Source organism: Equus caballus, unplaced genomic scaffold (genome assembly GCF_041296265.1).
Source record: "Equus caballus isolate H_3958 breed thoroughbred unplaced genomic scaffold, TB-T2T haplotype2-0000448, whole genome shotgun sequence".
NCBI classification, from domain to species: Eukaryota; Metazoa; Chordata; class Mammalia; order Perissodactyla; family Equidae; genus Equus; species Equus caballus.
The window spans coordinates 437,747-458,660 of NW_027221892.1; the positions used below are offsets into that span (position 1 = coordinate 437,747).

Below are 20,914 nucleotides of genomic sequence, written 5' to 3' on the forward strand. Positions count from 1 at the left end.
GGAAGACACCAAGGAGACACCATAACTAAATGCAGTGTGGGCTACTGGACTGGATCCTCGACCAGAAAAAAGACATCAGGGGTGAAACCCGAATAGAAGACTTTAGATTAACTCTATCAACTGCCTGGTTTCAATAACCGCACTATGGTTACATAAGAGGCTAACAAAGGGACGCTGGGTGTAAGGTATATACGAATTCTCCGGGCTATTTTTGCCATTTTTTTCTACTTCTAAAATTATTTCAAAGTAAAAAGTTTGTAAAAGTAACTTCAGACGAATGATAAAGAGATATGGGGGATCACTCAATAACTCTTACATAAAAATATGCTACCTCCTCGGGGCTGGCCCTGTGGGTGAGCGGTTAAGTTCGTGCGCTCCACTGCAGGTGGCCCAGTGTTTCGTTGCTTCGAATCCTGGGCGTGGACATGGCACTGCTCACCAAACCACGCTGAGGTGGTGTCCCACATGCCACAACTAGAAGGACCTACAACGAAGAATCTACAACTATGTCCTGGGGGGCTTTGGGGAGAAAAAGGAAAAAAAAAATATGCTACCTCCTCCAATAATTGTGCTAAAAAAAACCCAGTAATTGCAAATAAGGCGTAAACCAGAATAATCTGTAAGTATTCACTAAAAACCTGTGATTGGGATAATCTAGAGAGCCGACTAACTTTCCTAGGGCACTGAAGTCTCTCCAGATAAATAATCTACCTCATTTTCCCTATTAATCTTTTTTAATTCAATTCAACTTATATTTATTTAACATCTACTATGGGCATGGAACTGTGCTGGGGCCTGATAAGATTTTGATACATTAAGAACATTTCAGTACACAAAATGAGAAAGAAAAACAGAGAGTAACAAAACTGGAAGGAACTTTTCACTCCCATACAATCTAGCAATCAATACCGGCACCCTTTTTAGTGTGATTGCTGCTAGGAGCTCAAGTGCATCCCCTTCAGCATAAGCGGTTCTGACCTCTACAATTATCTCCAAAAATTATCCCTGAAGATGCCAAAATGACTCTAAAACATACTCCATTTCTAGTACTTTTTTTCCATCTAATCATTATGTTGTTGGTGCATTACAGTACACAACACAAAATTAAAGAACTTGATTCTCTGAACGTCAAGGAAGGGTCAAGCTGGTATAAACCCACAGACGTTTACTTACTATCCTCTTAGAAGAGGTCAAAGGCAACATCACAGAAGGCCGGGGTTCTCAAAGTGTGCCCTCAGAGTCAGCAGCTTTAACATCACCCAGGAACTTGTCAGAAATGCAAATTCTCAGTCCCAGTCCAGACCCGCTGATTCAGAGACCCAGCCCAGCATCTGCGTTTTCACAAGCCCCCCCAGCTGACTCTGATGCACCATCAGTTTGAGAACCACTGATGGAACAGCAGAAAGACTGGCCCCGTGAATCCGGAGGCCTGATTCCAATCCTTGCTCTGCCACTAACACCTCTACAATGCATTAGCCGCTCAGCTTCTGTGGGGCTCAGCCTCCTGATCAGTGAGGGAACTGCAATAGCTCACTACCACAGTCCTTACACCCTAATTTGATAACCATGAAAGCATTCATTTGTATAAGGCCTAAAAGTGAAAACACCACTGCAGTATTTCACCACGTATTTCTCTCTTTCATCCAAATGAAACAATTAAAATTTCTTCTTGGCATCCACCAGCCTCTGAATCAGACTTAACATATCTACAATAATTTCTTCTGATTTTAAATAAAATTGTGTTCACTACTTTGCTGTAGCAAAAGCCATATAAATGCTAATTTTACAGTTTCCTATTTAGTTCTCTATCAAGCCTATTTTGGAGCAATTCCTCATAATAACAAAAATTCCAAGAAACCCACCTACTACAGACTGAATTGTGCACCCCCCCCCCCCCCCCCACACACACAATTTTGATGCCGAAGCCCTAATCACCAATGTGATGGTATTTGGAAATGAGGTCTCTGAGAGGTACTTAGGTTTAGATGAGGTCAGAACGGTAGGGTCTCCAAGACGGGATCAGCGTCTTTAGAAGAAGACGAAGAGAGACCAGAGTTCTCTCTCCATCTCTGCCATGTGAAGACACAGCAAGAAGGTGGCTGTCTGTAAGCAAGGAAGAGCCCTCACCAGGAATCAGCACCTTGATCTTGGACTTAACCTCCAGAACTGGGAGAAGTAAATGACTGTTGTTTCAGCCACCTGGGGTTATGGTGTTTTCCTAGAGCAGCCCACAACGACCAACACACTCACTCAAAATACCCCTCTGCTGTGGGCATAGTTCAGAAGAACTGTGCTCCAACCTCGCATAAAGAACGTGTGTGATCAGACCACTGAAGTACTCAGCAACTATGAAAGAGAAAGAATTTTAAAACGTACAGATCTAGATACTTCCATTACTAAGAAACACAGCTTAATTTCATCTCCTAGTCATGGATTTATAAACCGCGATTCTTCTCACAGCCTGTGGAAACTATGACAAAAACCTCTCAGAGGAGATGTGAGAAAGAGGGAGAGAGGAGAATCAAATAAGAAGAGTCCGTTTTATAAAGGTTAGAGAGTTCTCTTCGAACACAAACCTAGGTAGCACGAATGTGGGCAGAAATGTCCCATCAATCAAGTGAATACCCACTAATCCTTGAGACCTAACTCAAATGCTGTATCCTGCAAGCTCACGCCACTCCTTCCCGGGCAGTCAGACATAAATCACTCTGTGCTCCCCTTTCTCCATTTCAGCACTGAGCAAAAGGCACTATACTTGCTTATGGATCTGTCTCTTCCACCAGACCTTGGAATCATCTAGGGCAGCGTGTTACTCTCTCCAGCACCTAGAATGGTGACTGGCATGAAGCAGTTTGCTCAAGTGGAGCCACTCTGCTTTGCTGAATACAAGAGGAACTCTCTGTGCTATCTCACAGCTTTTCTGCAAATCTGAGATTATTCCAAAATACACAGGTTTTTTAAAAAAGGCACCAGGAGCCAGTGTATTATCAGTAATAATCACACCTGCCTTACATGTCACGCAAGAAGACACCAGCTACTAGAGAGCCTTGCCTCAGTGTTTTTCAGACGTGCCAGCAGGAGTCAGTAACCTTACATGTAGCAAACTTGAAAAACAATGAGTAACAAACACTTGAGACGCTAATCCTGACCTTAACTTTGGTCAAACTGTTTAACTTTAGTCTCAGTTTGTTAAAAGGGAATAGTAATTCCGACCCTACACGGCTGCCGTGCTACATGAAGTCTACAGAGTATACATCAAATGAGCTCTCCTAACGATGTTCTAATCAATACGTGTTAGTGACCTTCCCCAGGCAGTGTTGCATCTGGACTAACGCTTCACCGCAAACCAGGTGCGTACTGTAACTAGTTCCACCGGCACGGACTGTAAAGTCCCGACACAATCACCATTCGGGCTATGATTACCTAGAAAATAATCCTACATATGTGTCCACAGATGCCAACCCTGCCAAGATGTCCTAGTCCAGAACCCCCCAACCCAATAAACAGGCTATTCAAAACTCAACGCAACCGCAGGGGTCAGCAGCTCCTGGCACCCACCTCCCCCCGACTAAGCTCCAGAAAGCGGGCACGCACACTCAGGCCGTGCTCGCCCACTAGGAAGAGGTGGGTATCTCCAGGGACGATCCCGCTGCTGCCAACAGCGACGTGCGGCAGCCTGGGGTCTCCCGCTAGTTGCTGAGAGCAGCTGGACCCTGAGTGGCCAGGACCGTCCACTTCCAGGCGTGGTGCTCTCGGGCACCAGCATCCTCAACCGAAGGAGGCGCGGGTGGCAGCAGCGCATCGGTGCGCTGGGGAAAACAGGGAGTGGGCGGGCAGCCACGGACACCACCGCCCGGACTAGAAACCCACACCGGGCAGCTCCCCGCCTGGGCGCCCGCGTTCCAGTCGGAGAAGCCAGGCGGTCGGAAGCGCCCCGACTGCGTGCAGGGCTGCGTGGGGCGCCCGGGGAGCCGCTCCCGAGCCGACAGCCCGGGCCCGCGGGGAAACGGAGGCCCGCCGGGTCCCCGGGAGCCCGGCTCGCGGAGCGAGCAGGTGACGGCGGGGGCAGGGCGGCTGCGACGCAGCGCAGGCGGCGGGCGGGTGTCGGGCGAGTCGGGGCGGCGCCGGGAGGGACCGGCGAGCGGGGGAGGGGCGGAGGCGGGGGGAGGAGGGAGGAGGAAGAGCCTAGGGCCCTGGCGGGACTCCCGGCGCCCAGCTGCCCGGCCCGAGCCCTCAAGCCACCGCCCCCAGGCCCCGCGCAGACGCTGGACGGTCCCCGCCTCCAAACCTCCCCCCAGGCCCGGCCAGAGAATAACTTACCCGTTTGCCGACGGAATCGCTCCTGCTGGCCCCTCTGACTGACTCCTCCGGCTCGTCGTCTTCCGGAGATGAAACCGGAAGTCCCACCCCTCCCCAAGAGGAAAACGGAAAGCCGAAGGAGTCAATCTAAGGAAGGGGAGACGCAAACATGAAGATATTCAAAGAGATAGTCAAAAAGAAATGATATACTAAAAAACTGTTTTCATAGTTAATAGTATTACAGGTACAAAACTAGGTTCTGTCTCATCTACCATTAAAATAGTTTTAAAAGCAGTTATTTAAACAATAGACTGAAACATACATTTAATAGGCATAGAACATGAATGGATCATTTTAAAACAGAGAGATGTAAATTTTTAAAAATTAGATAAAGAAGTTTGGCCAAAATAGTTCATCAAAAACTGCCAAAAGCAGATTATGAGAGTTTCCATCCATTAAATGAGAAAATACCAAAAATCTAATGCTAATGGTTAGAAGGTGCAGTAAGCTGGACAGCACTCACAAGTGTCAAATGGGTCAGACTTTCTGAAAAGCAATTCAGTTGTATCTAAGAACAACTTTAAAACCTCATCATTCACTTTGAAACCCAGTATGTCTACTTCTAGGGGCCTGTCCTAAGAAAATAATACGAAAAGGTTGCAATGATGTATACAAAAAGATGTCCACCACAGGGTCATATATAAAAGTAAAAAACTGAACAACCAACGTAACAAGCATTAAAAAATGGTCATATAAACCAACATATGCATGCATACGAAGTATTATACTGCCATAAAAATATCTACCAAGAATATCTAATGACAAAGAAAAACACTTCTCACATGATTTTAACCAAAAGCAGATTTTAAAATATTATGCATAGCACATTCAGTTGTGTAATACCCCCCCAAAAAATCAAAATATTAAAGTGGATATGGGTAATTTTTTTTCAGATTCATTAGAATTTATTAATTCCTCTCAATTTCCTACAACGAGCATATAATGCCTTGACAACAAAATTTAGAACTATTTTTAAAGAGGTTTGGGGGCTGGCCCGGTGGTGCAGCAGTTAACTGTGCACGTTCTGCTTTGGCGGCCCAGGGTTTGCCAGTTTGGATCATGGGTGCAAATATGGCACCGCTTGGCAAAAGCCATGCTGTGGTAGGTGTCCCACATATAAAGTGGAGGAAGATGGGCACAGATGTTAGCTCAGGGCCAGTCTTCCTCAGCACAAAGAGGAGGATTGGCAGCAGATGTTAGCTCAGGGCTGATCTTCCTCAATTTGGAAAAAAAAAAAAAAGAGGTTTGGTTTTTTTTTCTTTCACTTCATATACTTCTGGTACAAAATACTAAGCTTCTAACAAACCAAACCTTTCACAAATAACAGCTACGAAGTCTGGATAAAATACTAAAAAAATAACTATGCGATGGCTCTGGAGACTAAACAAAAGCTGGAAGTTTTTAGTGTGGAGTCAAGGCCCAAAGCAAGCAAATGGCAAAAGGTAATCCAGCACGCCTCCCCTTTTGGGAGGCTTTACCCAGAGGATATCCAGGGTCGGAGACCACTGACGAAAGACAGGCAGCTAAATCACAAGGGAAAAACCAGTTGTACTTCTGGATCAGCGGGAAAGTGTCCGAATGCAATGATAGCCACAGAAGAGTAAGAAGTAAATACCATAAAGGAGAGAGCTAAAGGAACACCTGAATCTATGAATAAACCCAGAAAACATAAACCATGTATGAACAAGAGTGAAAGCAGATTGCAATTAAACACCAGGAATGAGATAGGAGTGGCTGACTACTGCAGACATGACAGATAACGATGTGGTCGTAGTCAAGTCATCCGCCTGCTAAAATGAAAACACCAACAATATTTAAAGCAACACAACAAAATCCAGAGACCACACAACATAAAATTCAAAATGACCAAAATTACTTGAGTTAGGAAGAGTCAGAAAACCGTGTCCAAATCTCAAGCAAAAAGATGTATGGCAAACATGATGGTCAAAATGATGGAATTATTTTAAAAGAACCATACAGTAGCTGTTACAACAATATTAAGTGAAGTAAAGAAAATATGTTTGAAACAAATGGAAAAAAAAATAATAAATTTCAGCAAAGAAATAAACATTATTCTTTAAAAAGCCACATGTTAATGTCAGAAACAAAAGATAAAATATTTAGAATAAAAAAAGGGGCTTAATAACAAAATGGAAATGACAAAGTAAAGAATCAGTGAGTTTGAGGACAGATCAACAGCAATCATCTAACAAAAAGAATCTAAGGAAAAAGACAGAATTAAAAAAAAAAGTAAAGAGGGGCCAGCCTGGTGGTGTAGGGGTTAAGTTCACGGACTCTGCTTCAGCGGCTCAGGGTTCATGAGTTCAGACCCCGCATGAGGACTTACAACACCATCATCAAGCCATGCTGTGGCAGCATCCCACATACACAATAGAGAAAGAATGGCACAGACATTAGCTCAGGGCCACTCTTCCTCAGAAAAATAAATAAAAAATAAATTTAAAAAAGAAAAGAGACTCTCAGGGTCCTATCTGAGGACTACAAAAGGTCTAATGTATAACTAATTAGCTAGAGTCCCAGAGGAAAAGAGAGAGAGAGAAAGAAAACGGAGCAGAAGACACTTCTGAAGAAACAACGGCTTACTCAGGAATATCCAGCTTTGGCAAAATAAAGAAGTCAGTGAACCTTCTCAGCAGATACAAGTATAAAACTGCATAGGACTGTCAAAAGCAACAATTTTATGATTCTGAAAACCATATTCAGGCAACGAGTGGAAAATGCACTTTATCCAAAGCCCTAGGTAAGAGGCTGAGAAAGGAGCACTTGCCTGGGAGACTACCATCCCCGCGACTTGGTGAGAGAGCATGCTAGCTCTACCAACACATGACTGGCACAAAAAGAGGAGCTATGAGCTAAGGTGGTGGAGGGAGGAAGCTATTTGGAGCAGGCAGCAAACCTCTATCGCTCTGTCAGCCAGAAGGGACCAAAGTTGGTGGGAAGCAACCAAAGAAATCTCACAACATTGGTCCACAGAGGTATGAGCCCAGTCTGGGCAACTGTCAGACTAGCAAGAAACTCAGCAAGGAGATCCTATAAATGAAAGGCCAATAAAAGGACCAGATGAAGTTCCCCACACATGCCTGGTTGACTAAGCAAAGAAACTTCGAGGGAACGTGGTAGACAGTAAAAGCCCCAGAACAGAGGCTTGGTAACTAGGTAAACTTTGAATGTGCCCCCTGTACACCCACAAACAGAAAGACAGATGGCAAAGATCATAATGGGCTCAAGGTGTTTGACTACAAATTCTGCCCAAATCATTGTGTGACCATTAATTCTTACATTTACAGGGGAAACACCCAGAGAGTAAAGCAAAATACAAGTAAGCAAGCATTTAAAAACTGAACATAAACATCAGTGTCTGTACACCACAGGGAGATAAAATTCTATGCTTTTAAGACCATGCAAGTTAAGGGAAAAAAAGACATTCTAGAAAAGTGCATCAAAATCCAAACTTTCCACATCACACTATACAAAATGTCTTATTTTCAACAACAACAAAGAAAGAAATCATAAGCTGTGTTTATAAGAAAATATAAACTATGGTCCAGATTCAGGAAGAGAAAAACGTCAATGGAAAATTGGCCCAGATGTCAATGTAGCAGAGAAAGTCTTCAAGTATCTCCTGTAAAGAGGTTCTAAGAACTCTTTCAAATTTTCAAAAATTTTTTAAAAATATAATAACAGTGATTCCACAAATAGGGAATGCGAATAAGGAAATGAGAATGATAAAAACAACCAAACAAATGCTAGAGATGAAAAGCACTATAAGAGAAATGAAAAAATTATTACATGGGAAAACAGCAGATTTGAGAAGGCAGAGGAAAGAATCAGTCAAATTAAAGATAGAATGATATTAATTATCGACTCAGAAGATTGGAAATGAAAGAAAACTTTAAGGAAAATGAAAAGAGCTTCAGAGACCTATGGGACAATTTGAAGTATTTCAACAAATGTGCAGTAAGAATCCCAATAACAGAGAAAAGAGGGAAAGGGGTAGAAGAAATATTTTAAAACGTAATAGCTGAAAACTTTCTAAATTTGATGAAATACATTGATCTACAGATACAAGAAGCTTAACAAACATGAATAAGTACAAACACGAAGAGAGTCACACCTACAAACATCATAGTCAAATTACTAAAAAGAAAAAGACAATAAGAAAATCTGGAAAGCAATCAAATCCACCACATACAAGGAACAGCTACATGTTCAACAGGTGACTTTGCATCACACTGAGGAGAAAAAAATACAAATAAGAGCTGACTTAGAAGAAATAACAGAGGCCGAAAGCCAGAATAATAATACAGTCAAAGTGCTGAAAGAAAAACCATCAATAAAGAATCACATATCCAGCAAAACTATACTTTAATAATGAAGGGGCAGTAAAGACATTCCCAGATAAATAGAAGATGACAGAATTCATGTCAACACAGAATAAGGCAGTAAAGGAGGAACAGACAAAGAAAACACAGGAGACGCAGAATAATAAAGAGCAAAATAGTATAAATCCAACCAACTACATTACATTAAATGTTAATAAACACTACAGTTAAAAAGAATTATCAGATTGTATTAAAAGATCAAAACTATGTGCTAAGCATAAAAGACACAATTAACATTCAGAGACAAAAATATTCAAAATATAAAACCTGGAAATGATACTCTCATGCAATCTGTAACCACAGGACAGCCACAGTGGGTAGATGAATGCCAGATCTAAGAACAGATTTTAGGAAGAAGACTTACTAAAAGTGAAGAGGAACAAAGAAGTGAAGGCATAAATACCGGATAAATACAAGTAAAACTACTTCCATTCTCGTTTACATAGAAAATCCTCAGGATGCAAAATACACACATACACACACACACGCCCACACTAGAACAATTAAATGAATTTAGGAAATTCAAAGGATAATAAACAAAAATCAATTGCACTTTTAAATATTAACAGCATGCGATTTGATTTAAAATTGTGCAAAAATAAATTTAACCAAAAAATGTGCAAGGCCTATGCACTAAAGACTAGAGAACACGACTGAGAGAAATTAAAGAAGACTCGATGGCAGTTTCTTAAAAAGTTAAACACAGAGTCATCACATTACCCCAGTCATTTCCCTCCTAGGTAATTACCCAAGAGAAATGAAAACACGTGTTCACACAAAGACTCAGACAACAGCACATACGACAAGATATAGCAAATTAATTTACAGTGACAGAAAACAGGTCACGGGTTCCCTGTGGCAGGCAGGAAGAGGTGGTGGGCTGCAAAGAGGCATGGGGATACTTAAGGGGGTAAGAGAAATGTTCTTTTATCTTGATTCTGTAGATGGCTTCAGAGGTGTATAGAACTGTCAAAACCCATCAAATTGTGCACTTTATATAGATGCTGTTTATTGTATGTAAACTATTCTGCAATAAAGTTTTTGAGCAAAAAAATAAACAAAAGAATAAGTGAGTGAATGAACAAGGGTTTTAAAGCAAATAAGCATTATACACCTGTTGAAAAGGAAAGAATAAAATTTAAATGGTGAGGAAACTCTGTAAACAAGTTACACTTTTTAAAAAATCTCTAGTTTTGTTTCTTCTAATTTGTCTGTTTTAAGTCTTAAATCTGTCTTGAGCATAAGGGGATAAAACCTTAACAGGTTATACTATAAAAACCAGTCATAGAAACAAATCATTTAACTATGGCTATATAAGGAAAATGACCTCATATCTCATAGATTGTTTTTCGATCTGTAGAAATAATTCAGTTTTACTGCTGAAAGCAGTACCAGCTATCAGATGGAAAACAAGTCAATTTTATCGTCTGATTCATCTTGAACACATCACGTCTGCGTAGCCCACAGAATCACAAAATGTAAAGCTATTACAGCACTACAGTAGAAAAAGCGTCACTCCCTAACAGACTCAAGAGTATAGTCTACACTTGCCATCTCCCTGTCCAAAACAATGCTGGTGGAAACAGACTCCTCCTGAACAAGAATTGTCACAATAAGTAATTGCACTATGAAACTGAATGACTGCGTTTTTATTACCATTTTCATACAGAATTTTTACATACTTAAAATTCTGACCAGAAAGGTTAGATTAGAATCACCTGGGCCAATTTGGAAATGCTAAAAGATATGTATGGACACACACAAAAACACACACTTACACACTCTCTCTCTCAGTCACACACAGACATGTTTGTTAGTATATATATTTGTTTTTAAAAGGTAAAGATAACAGTAACATTAATAACAACAGATAGTACCTCTCCCTATCTAAATATAGAAACATATCGCAAATGTATAATACTGTCCTAGTTTTGCTTTACTGCCAAATAAACAAAGCAATTAATTCAGAGGGTGTCACTGATTCCTAAACTCATCATTCATGAACTTGATTATTAACGAAATTAATAATGAATAAATAAAACTGATATACCTAATTTCTTCAAAATTGATCACAATAAAAAATGCCTGCTTTGATACTATAATTGAAGTAAGTTATATAAGAACAAATGGATAATATAAGCCTTGTCTATTAATTCTTAAAACATAAACCATTTAAAAGCATTCCTGAAATCAGACAAAACAGTTAGACCACATCAGGAGAGCAACGAAAACAAAATGACCTGAATCGTGATGCAGGGAAACACGAACACCTCAGCTATCAAAAACTCACCAAGGCAGCAACATCACCCACCAAGCCTTAGCTAAAAGTAAGAAACCTGCCCAAAAGGGCTTGGAGCGGCAAAACATATTTGAAGAGATGATGTTTGAATTTAGGTACTGGGATTGAAGGTGAGTCTCTAAGTTCCTTCCTCAGATCCATCACCCCTTCCTGATACTTACTGATAAACCTGATTCATTGGCTTCTTATCGATGGCAAATAATGGAGAGCAATTGTGCTACTCTAGACAAGATCACTGATAGCAGTGAAACGGGAAAAGGGAAGAAAAACTAGAAAAAGCAGACAGAAAAAATTAAAAGTAATCAGGGAACATTCAGATATTTAAAAACACCCTTCTCTGGGTCAAAATGCCCAGAGGACATGATTTCTTAGAGCCCAACATGACAACGCACAAAATAATAATCCTAAGTCACTGAGACAATATTAAATCAGGTTATGGAGAGGTTCCAAAAGTTGAAAACTAGGAAATTAATTTTTTCAAAGGTTCTCACGAAAATGATTAAATTTAAAAAAAAAAAAACAAAAAACAAGAACATCATGAGACATAAGTCCCCAATGATTCAGGTCCATCCACCAAGCCATCTAAGCAGTTATGGCTGGTGGGCAAGGCCTGCGCGTGCTCCATGGCTGTGCTCTGCTGTCCTCAGGCCTCAGGCTTGCTGCCTCCTCCAAGAACCAGACTGCCAACCCTGACACTGGATTAGCCCTCTGCCTGCACATTCCCATCTGCCCCCACCACAGTTCTTACTACTCTGCGTTACAACTGGCATGTGACCTTCTTGAGCAGAAGAAATAAACTCTTTCACTAGCATCCCAGAACCCAGCACAGTACTCAGCATATAGTAGGATTTCAGTAAATACGATTTTTTTAAACTTATTAAAAAAAACTTAAGCTATGCTCTATCTGCAAAGCATATTTTGATAATAACAACAGACACCCAAAATATGCCACAAGAGCATAAAGTAAGAAGTTCCTGTTGACTGCTAAGATTAGAAAGTCTTCACAGAATGGACAGAGTTCCAACCACACATTCAAGCTCAGGATGAATTTAACCAAATGGCTAAAAAAAGTACAATGGTCCCCCCCTTACCTGTGGTTTCACTTTCTGCAATTTCACTTACTTATAGTCAGCAGAGGTCTAAAAATATTCGATGGAAAATTCCAGAAATAAACAATACACAAATTTTAAATTTCTCGCCATTCTAGGTAGCGTGATGAAATCTTGTGCCATCTAGCTCCCTCTCACCGGGGCCGTGAATCATCCCTTTCTCCACCGGATCCACGATACCCGCCTGTCAGTCACTCAGTAGCCCTCTTGGTTATCAGAGCGCCTGTCAAGGTATCACAGTGCTGGTGTTCAAGTCACCCGTATTTTATTTAATAATTTCCCCAACGTGTAAGAGCAGTCGTGCTGGAAATCTGGATATGCCAAACAGAAGTTATTGCTGTTACTCTCTTACTTTGCCCAATTTCTAAGTTTATCACAGCAGTGTACATGTCGGAAAAAACGTATATGCAGGCTTCAGTACTATGCAGTTTCAAGCACCCACTGGGAGTCTTAGAACGTATCCCCCCCACATAAGGGGGGACTACTGTATTTCGGGAGACAGGGATACTATAAGCACAAGTAAAAGAAAACGAGAGCAACTGGGTAACACATAGGTTTTCAAAAATGGCAGCAGTGAAAGGTAAGGCTGGAAAGACAGGCAGGGCTGCAGAGGAGCCAAGAGGGGTTAACATAATGGAACTTAACAAAATGGAGGTTAACATTACGGAGCTTCACACAATGGCATGCTCCAAAGGTCACACGGACACTTAGTCCTCCAGAGTGACTCCCTCTCCGCAACGTCCAGCAGTTTCATTGCATGTAGAATACATTTTGCAAGTAAGAGACAAAAGAAAGACAACAACTTTGCTATATGATTCCTCATGTCAACACTGTTTTACCCTGGACCAAATCAGAGAGTTGATACCATAAAAAATACTTCAAAACACTACGTGATGTTACGAGGAAACTACTGGCAAAACTTACTTTCGGGTGGTGATTATTATCCAAACCACACGTGATAAAATACTACTCATCATAAGAAGTGGTACTCTTATAATACAACTGCTATGCAATTTTTTTAAATTCTTCAATTTTGAAATCAAGTTGAAAGTATTGTGTCAAAAGACAGTGAAACAACTATCATTAATCTTCAAAACTGACAAACAAAAAAGACATATAAACAAGTGCCAGGATAATAAAAATGGCAGTGTTCATTTTTTAGAAGAAAAAAATAAATTGTACTAAAATTATTAAGCTAACAAAGCAACAGAAAAATATGAGCAGAAAAATGACAGTTATCTGCAAAATTCATAAATGCGTCTTTTGTATAACCATAATGATCATATTTTATGCTGTCATTTTGCATTTAATTGCTCACCCTGGTACTTTTCTTCATAGAAGCCATCGATATCCCACAGAGCCAGATGCTGAATTGCAAAAACATACTGTGACCATGGACTTATAAGAAAGTTACTTTGCTGAGCTGTGGTGTATGACAAGTTAATTTTTGTAATTACACTTCTTCCAACAATATATGAAGCTACTGCCTATGATTAGCCTATATTATTCAAAAGAGGCAAGAAAGTATTCTCTATAAAATACTAATCAGATTTTTTAAAGACTTCAGCTGATGTGAGAAAGTTAACTTTTCAAAAAGCTTTTCTATAAGACGGCCAAAAGTAAAAATCACCACCTCAGCTGAAATATATAAGCAGATTAATATGTTAAGGCATGACTATGTTTTCTGAATGTTATTAATACATAATGCCAAGTTATTTCAAGCCTTTAGGAAACGTCACATGCTAACCTTGGTCTTTTGATCATTACTTTTAGTTCTGCTATATTATGCTAAACATAGTATTCAAAGGATAAATCCATTAACCGTCATTTAGAAAGAAATGGCTATTGCACAATAATCTATCCGCAGGGCGTAAATTGTTTTAAATTTAAAATATTTGCAATGACGGTCACTGTCACATACTCAATAGTAATAAAACAGTAGGACATCATACATTGCTAAAACACAGGCTATTCCCTATAATATAGTATCTTTGTGCACATACTACAAAATTTGGCAGCTATTATGTTTTGTTTTATTCATTAAAAGAGAGCAAATGACATTTCCCTTTTAATAAACTTCCCCCATGTTGAAGCCAAAAGAGTTATTTAAAGATTAATGTTAATTATCAGGACAAAACAACCTGAGCCAAGTTTTCCAAATGCCTAGGTCAAATCTGCTCACTGGAGGAGGATATTTAAAAAATAACTATGTAATATATTTTTTTTTAAAAACTCTATCACTTAGAGACTTAAAATTTAATAGAAGTTATGTTTTAATTACATAATACTAACAAAATGGATATTTTCACTGCATTATACAAAAGGAACGTAAGATACTAAAATGCTCTAGATAAATCTGAAGTTTTCCTCAGGATTTTAATAAATATATAATGACCGATTTTTTTAATGTGTAACGTCGTTCCCACGTCATTTCCTAATCTAAAGGGGTTTGTGTTTGTGAAGGTGTCAACTCAATGTATATTCAAGACTTAATAAAAAGTCCTAGAATTTTGAGAATCTTGGAAATCTTTTATTTCAAATCCCTCGTGTGTTTTTTTCCTAACTTGGACTGCAATTTGAGATATGCTATTTCACGGTTCCACGTCTGCTTAGAGATCACCAACTCAGACACTGATCGTACAACAGGAGAAACATAAAGCACACAGAGCTGAAACACAATCACCAATAAAGCAAATACCTGGCCTTTCGGGTCCTCTTTGTTCTGACCCCTGCTATTTAAAAGGGAATGATAAACTCTGCAGACGTCATCGGGCATATACTAAGAAGGAATATGCTCAAATCCCAGCTATTTGTATTTTTCTTTCCCCTGCCCAGCCTCGATCTTCCTCCCTGGTCTACTTCATTCATTCTGCGTGCTCTCCAGCCACCTCAAATGGTCCAGGGACTCATTGCCTTTATTTCCAGTCTCTACCTTACTTCTAATCTCAGCATCTCTTCCTGGATGACCTACAGATATCAAACACTCAATACAACCAAAAGCAAATTCATCTTGCTCTCCTCTCCCAAACCTGCTTCCATGGAGCTAGTCTGCCAGCTCTCTACACAAAGATCAGTGCTCTAAACTATTCTTAGTTCCTCCCTCTCTCACCTCCTCCTTCACTGGCCCTTAATCCTGTCCTTTCCACATCAAAAATGTCTCTCCACTCTATCCTCTGTACTCTACTTCTACTGCCTTATGTGGAACGTCATCAACTCCAGCCTCTCGCGTGCCTCAGTGGCTCCAGGGAGAGAGCCTCCTCTAATGGGGCCTCCACAGAAAAGCCTCAGTTACTGAAGCGAGCTTCTCACACAGCCCCTGAGGACAGTATTCAGTGTCTGAATAGCTGTGCGAAAGGGAATGGTACCTATTAAGGAAAAGGGACAACACCAGAGGGTGGGAGATCTGACAGCTTTGACGGTTTCAACTTGACCATAGGAAAAAGTACCAAGTAAAGCACACAGCCTTCAATTCAAAGCCCTTGACAAACTAAACCTTGTCCTCTTTCGGCGCTTCTCCCTCTTTTAGGCCCTGCTAAGACCCACATTAGGCTGCTGACTGGTTCTCAACCAGGTGTGCCTTCCAACAAGCTGCCCTCTTTGCCTAAAAAGCCCTCTCCTCCTACATCCGCACAGAAAACTCCCATGGGTCTTCCACGTTGCTGTGATATTTTCTGTGACTTCTCCAGGCCAAGCTAATTACTCCGCCGTGCACCTCTGGCACTGACAAATGTTCTGTTACAGCCAGTATCTTGGGACTGACTGCTGGGGTTACTGAAGATTACAAGGACAAGAAGTGGGATGGTTTACTTTTTGTGCCTAGCACAAAGACTTTTCAAAAACTTCATTAATTTTAAATGAAGTGAATTTGTTGGAACATAAAGCATTTTGGGAATTTAAATAAACGGAAAATAATCATTTTCTTTAAACTTAAAATGTTTGACAAGAAATGAAAAAGGTAACAAATTAGTTCTGGAAAAATGCAAACTAATTCCTATACTCCCATTCTGAATCAATCTTACAAATGGGACTAAAAAGAAGGAAGGAAGCGCCTGTCTGGTTTTTCAAGTAAGAGAAGGCAAAACCAATATGGCAGCAAGGTAAGGTTCTGCCTGCTCCACAGAACCCATGGTACAGAATCCATGTTTCCGACCTCTTGTTGTGCAGAACTCTCACGTTGCATGTATTAAGGCTGGATTTAAAGACTGTAGAGTAGTCTTAATAATCTGTGCAGAGACAGCATTTTATAGTTTCTAAGCCACGCTCACACACATTATCTCATCAACTACTCAAAGACACATCATTTCTCCACTTGGAGAGGAAGAAACTAAGGCCATTTTCCTACAACTAATACATAGAGGCTGGAATATGAACCCCCAAGAATTCTAACACTAACTACATTGCCTCCCTAACAACCACATTTTAAAGATGTCCAATACAGGCCTCAGAACACTAACCCAGGACACATACATGATGCATGCCAGGGCCAAACCACTCACCTAGCGTTCTTCTGAAGTTCACAATAAAAAACAGAATGAATGAACATTAATAAAATGGTTCACTTTTGGAGCCGTCCCAGTGGTGTAATGGTTAGTTCATACACTCTGCTCCAGCAGCCAGGGGTTCGCAGGTTCCAATCCTGGGCACGGATCTAGCACCACTTGTCAAGCCACACTTTCGCAGTATCCTACATAAAATAGAGGAAGATGGGCTCAGACGTTAGGTCAGTTGACAATCCCAAAGTTATTAAGTGTACAAGCAAAAAGAGGAAGATTGGCAACAGACATTAGCTCAGGGCCAATCAACCTTACCAAAAAAAATATTTCACTTTGAAATAGACCTTAACGAATAACTTTGCTTTAAATTATAACACTACATATTATTACATTTTACACGTTACTACATATTCCATAGACTATGTAACATAACATAGTCACAGATTCTAGCAACTAGGACGTGGAATCTTTTGTATTGGGAGGGATAGGGCTAAGGAGGAGTTGCATTATTCTGCCAACCAAAATAAGCAAGATTACAATTGGATACTAATTAAAATCCAAATTTAATTTTGAAGTTTTGTGCCCCCTCTCCATGAAATGGGTCCATGAGGAATGGACAGAAACAACTCATATCCACTTGTCTAATTCTGACAGGACATCAGATAAAATAACAAGAGTGCTACTTTAAAAGACTCTGCCCAATTACCCAGTAAAATGAAGGATTTATCACATTCATTGAACTTGGAACTATTCCTTCTTATACAACTAAGTTTGACTGCTCTGACTTTTATTTTCAGAGACTGTTTTTCCCTTCTCCACTCAGGTTCACTACATTGATTTAAAATGCAGAGGGCAAAACTCAAAGACAATGACTAACTCATTTTGATTGTCAACTTGTAAGCTAGTGAACATTAGTAAACATATTAGATACTAAAAATACAGTAGTAAAACTTATAGCTCTTTACCACTTAAAAAGCATTCTTATTATCTCATTTGACGCTAGCATCACTGTGAGGTATAGTTACAGAAATATTACTCAAATTTTTCAATAACACTCAGAGAAGAGAGGTGATGTTGACAATCCCAAAGTTATTAAGTGTACAGCTGCCTCGGCCCATGAGGACAGTATTCACACTGTCTGAATAGCTGTGGGAAAAAGAATAGTACCTATTAAGGATAGAGGGGGAAAACCTAAATTCAGTAAAAACATTATAACATTTCCCCAAACTACACTATTCAATTATTTTAGATATGATCATTAGAAAAAAAAATGAAGAAAATGTATAATTACACATTTCTACTCAGTAAGAGAAATCTGAATTAATTAGAATTTTAAATTGAAAATATTGAAACAAAAATCAATACTCCTACACTAGAAAAAATGAAAATTAGAAATCTCATACCACACTGGAAAAGTTTATACCATTTCTTCAATTTCATTTTTCTATTAATGTGTGTAAACTCTGTAGAACTAGCCAAAGTAATTAAATAAAATAGACATAATATCCAAAAATCATGAAAGTTTATACATTTTGGTAAACTTTTAAAAGTTAAAATTTATCTTTCCTAATTGAAAACTGGGTTAAAAATCTATCACAAATATACAAGTACAAAATTGCAGTGAAAGTTCCATCTTTGGTATATTCACATGAACAAACAAAATAATTATCACCTCTTTGAACGGAAGTTACAGACTTTTTCAGGTCAAAATTCTGTTAAAATATAACTATTTGAAGTGTTCAAAAATTTGCATTAATGTTAATATGGCAACATTTTAATGTGGACAATAACAGAAAAACGTCATTCCCTCCACAGAATTCTGCCTCTAGAAGTACATTTAACAAAGTTGGAGGAAACAGGATGCTTGTTGATAGTGACAGGCTTATTACAAAACCCAATTATATCTGTTCATTCCCTTTTGCTAATTAAAGCAAAAGGCATCAAAATCTCTCCTAACGATGTTCTAATCAATACGTGTTAGTGACCTTCCCCAGGCAGTGCTGCATCTGGACTAACGCTTCACCGCAAACCAGGTGCGTACTGTAACTAGTTCCACCGGCACGGACTGTAAAGTCCCGACACAATCACCATTCGGGCTATGATTACCTAGAAAATAATCCTACATATGTGTCCACAGATGCCAACCCTGCCAAGATGTCCTAGTCCAGAACCCCCCAACCCAATAAACAGGCTATTCAAAACTCAACGCAACCGCAGGGGTCAGCAGCTCCTGGCACCCACCTCCCCCCCGACTAAGCTCCAGAAAGCGGGCACGCACACTCAGGCCGTGCTCGCCCACTAGGAAGAGGTGGGTATCTCCAGGGACGATCCCGCTGCTGCCAACAGCGACGTGCGGCAGCCTGGGGTCTCCCGCTAGTTGCTGAGAGCAGCTGGACCCTGAGTGGCCAGGACCGTCCACTTCCAGGCGTGGTGCTCTTGGGCACCAGCATCCTCAACCGAAGGAGGCGAGGGTGGCAGCAGCGCATCGGTGCGCTGGGGAAAACAGGGAGTGGGCGGGCAGCCACGGACACCACCGCCCGGACTAGAAACCCACACCGGGCAGCTCCCCGCCTGGGCGCCCGCGTTCCAGTCGGAGAAGCCAGGCGGTCGGAAGCGCCCCGACTGCGTGCAGGGGTGCGTGGGGCGCCCGGGGCGCCGCTTCCGCGCCAAGAGCCCGGGCCCGCGGGGAAACGGAGGCCCGCCGGGTCCCCGGGAGCCCGGCTCGCGGAGCGAGCAGGTGACGGCGGGGGCAGGGCGGCTGCGACGCCGCGCGGGCGGCGGGCGGGTGTCGGGCGAGTCTGGGCGGCGTCGGGAGGGACCGGCGAGCGGGGGAGGGGCTGAGGCGGGGGGAGGAGGGAGGAGGAAGAGCGAAGGGCCCTGGCGGGACTCCCGGCGCCCAGCTGCCCGGCCCGAGCCCTCAAGCCACCGCCCCCAGGCCCCGCGCAGACGCTGGACGGTCCCCGCCTCCAAACCTCCCCCCCCCGGCCCGGTCAGAGAATAACTTACCCGTTTGCCGACAGAATCGCTCCTGCTGGCCCCTCTGACAGACTCCTCCGGCTCGTCGTCTTCCGGTGATGAAACCGGAAGTCCCACCCCTCCTCAAGAGGAAAACGGAAAGCCGAAGGAGTCAATCTAAGGAAGGGGAGACGCGCGTCAGGCTGAGAGCCTGGCGGCGTCTGACCGGGAAGGCCACCTGGCACTTCCAGCGGCTCCCCGAGCGGGTAACCCCCGGGCGATCCCGCCTCCTCCCTCTCCATCCCTCCTCACTCCACCCCTTCGCCCGCCCGCGGTAAAGAACCCCGAGGGCGGTGCGGGAGAAACGGACGCGCCCGGGCCGGGCGGGAGCCGGAGGCCTGCGGGCCGGGCGGCCGGCCTCCGCCTCCAACGGCCCAAGCGATGCCCGGCGCCTCTGAGGCCTCCTCTAACGGAGCGAGGTTTTCCTGCTGTGCCAGGCGCGTGCGCACCTCCGGGTTAGGAGAACAGCCTCTGGATGCTCCTAGCAGGGGTCCTCAGAGTCGCAGACCCTAGGAAGCCACGAGCCGAATTCGGATTCTAACGGGTTCTAATGAAAAATGCAGGAGGATCGGGGTCCAGTTCTCAGAAGAGGGGGCTGGGCTGCGCTGGGCTGGGCTGGTGTCTGGCTAACACAGAGGCTGAGGGAGGGATGCGCTGGAATGAACATGTGGAGCGAGAAGAAGCCCAGACCAGGTTCTTTGTGTGTCTGTGGCCGACTGCCTTCCTCCAGCTGCAAGTGCAGAGAACGTGTGTCACCACAGGGCTCTTGCACTGTCCAGCACACACTCACGCAAGGTTTATTTTTATGAATACAACGTAAAACCAAGAACATTCCCAGTCCTCGTTATCTTCCATAAGAGCATCTACCAAATCTAACTGACAGTCCAAACCTGGACAGTCCCAAACCTGACATGTTGCCCTCCTTCAATACGATGACGTCCCCTCCTGATCATGTCACTATATACTCCCAATAAGTATACTGGGTGGTCATCTTTATCCATGTGCATATGCTTCTTTGGTAAAATTTTTTAAAGCAAATACTTAAATTTCTCTATCCCCAACCTCTTTGTCTTCTTATTACTAGTTAATTGGTCTTCTGGCTAATCACTGGGCGGATTTCTGTCATCCCTCTGAATGTAATCTATCCGGAAAATACTTCCTATCTGGCTCCCAAACCACAGCAAGACCCAGGTAGCCACATGGCTTGGGTTTGGGTAGAAAACGTGGACCCATCAA

The 20,914-nt window shown here is 42.1% G+C and overlaps 1 protein-coding gene across 1 annotated transcript in view; it reads right to left on the reverse strand.

Annotated features, from left to right (window-relative positions):
* The window catches only part of LOC138922074 (large ribosomal subunit protein uL15m-like), a 79,079-nt gene extending 59,345 nt beyond the window's left edge, over positions 1-19,734 (reverse strand). Inside the window, 3 exon segments of the mRNA XM_070258902.1 lie at positions 4,321-4,446; positions 16,667-16,854; positions 19,670-19,734. The gene's annotated coding sequence lies outside the window, so the exon portion shown is untranslated.
* Between the last annotated feature and the right edge of the window lie 1,180 nt (positions 19,735-20,914).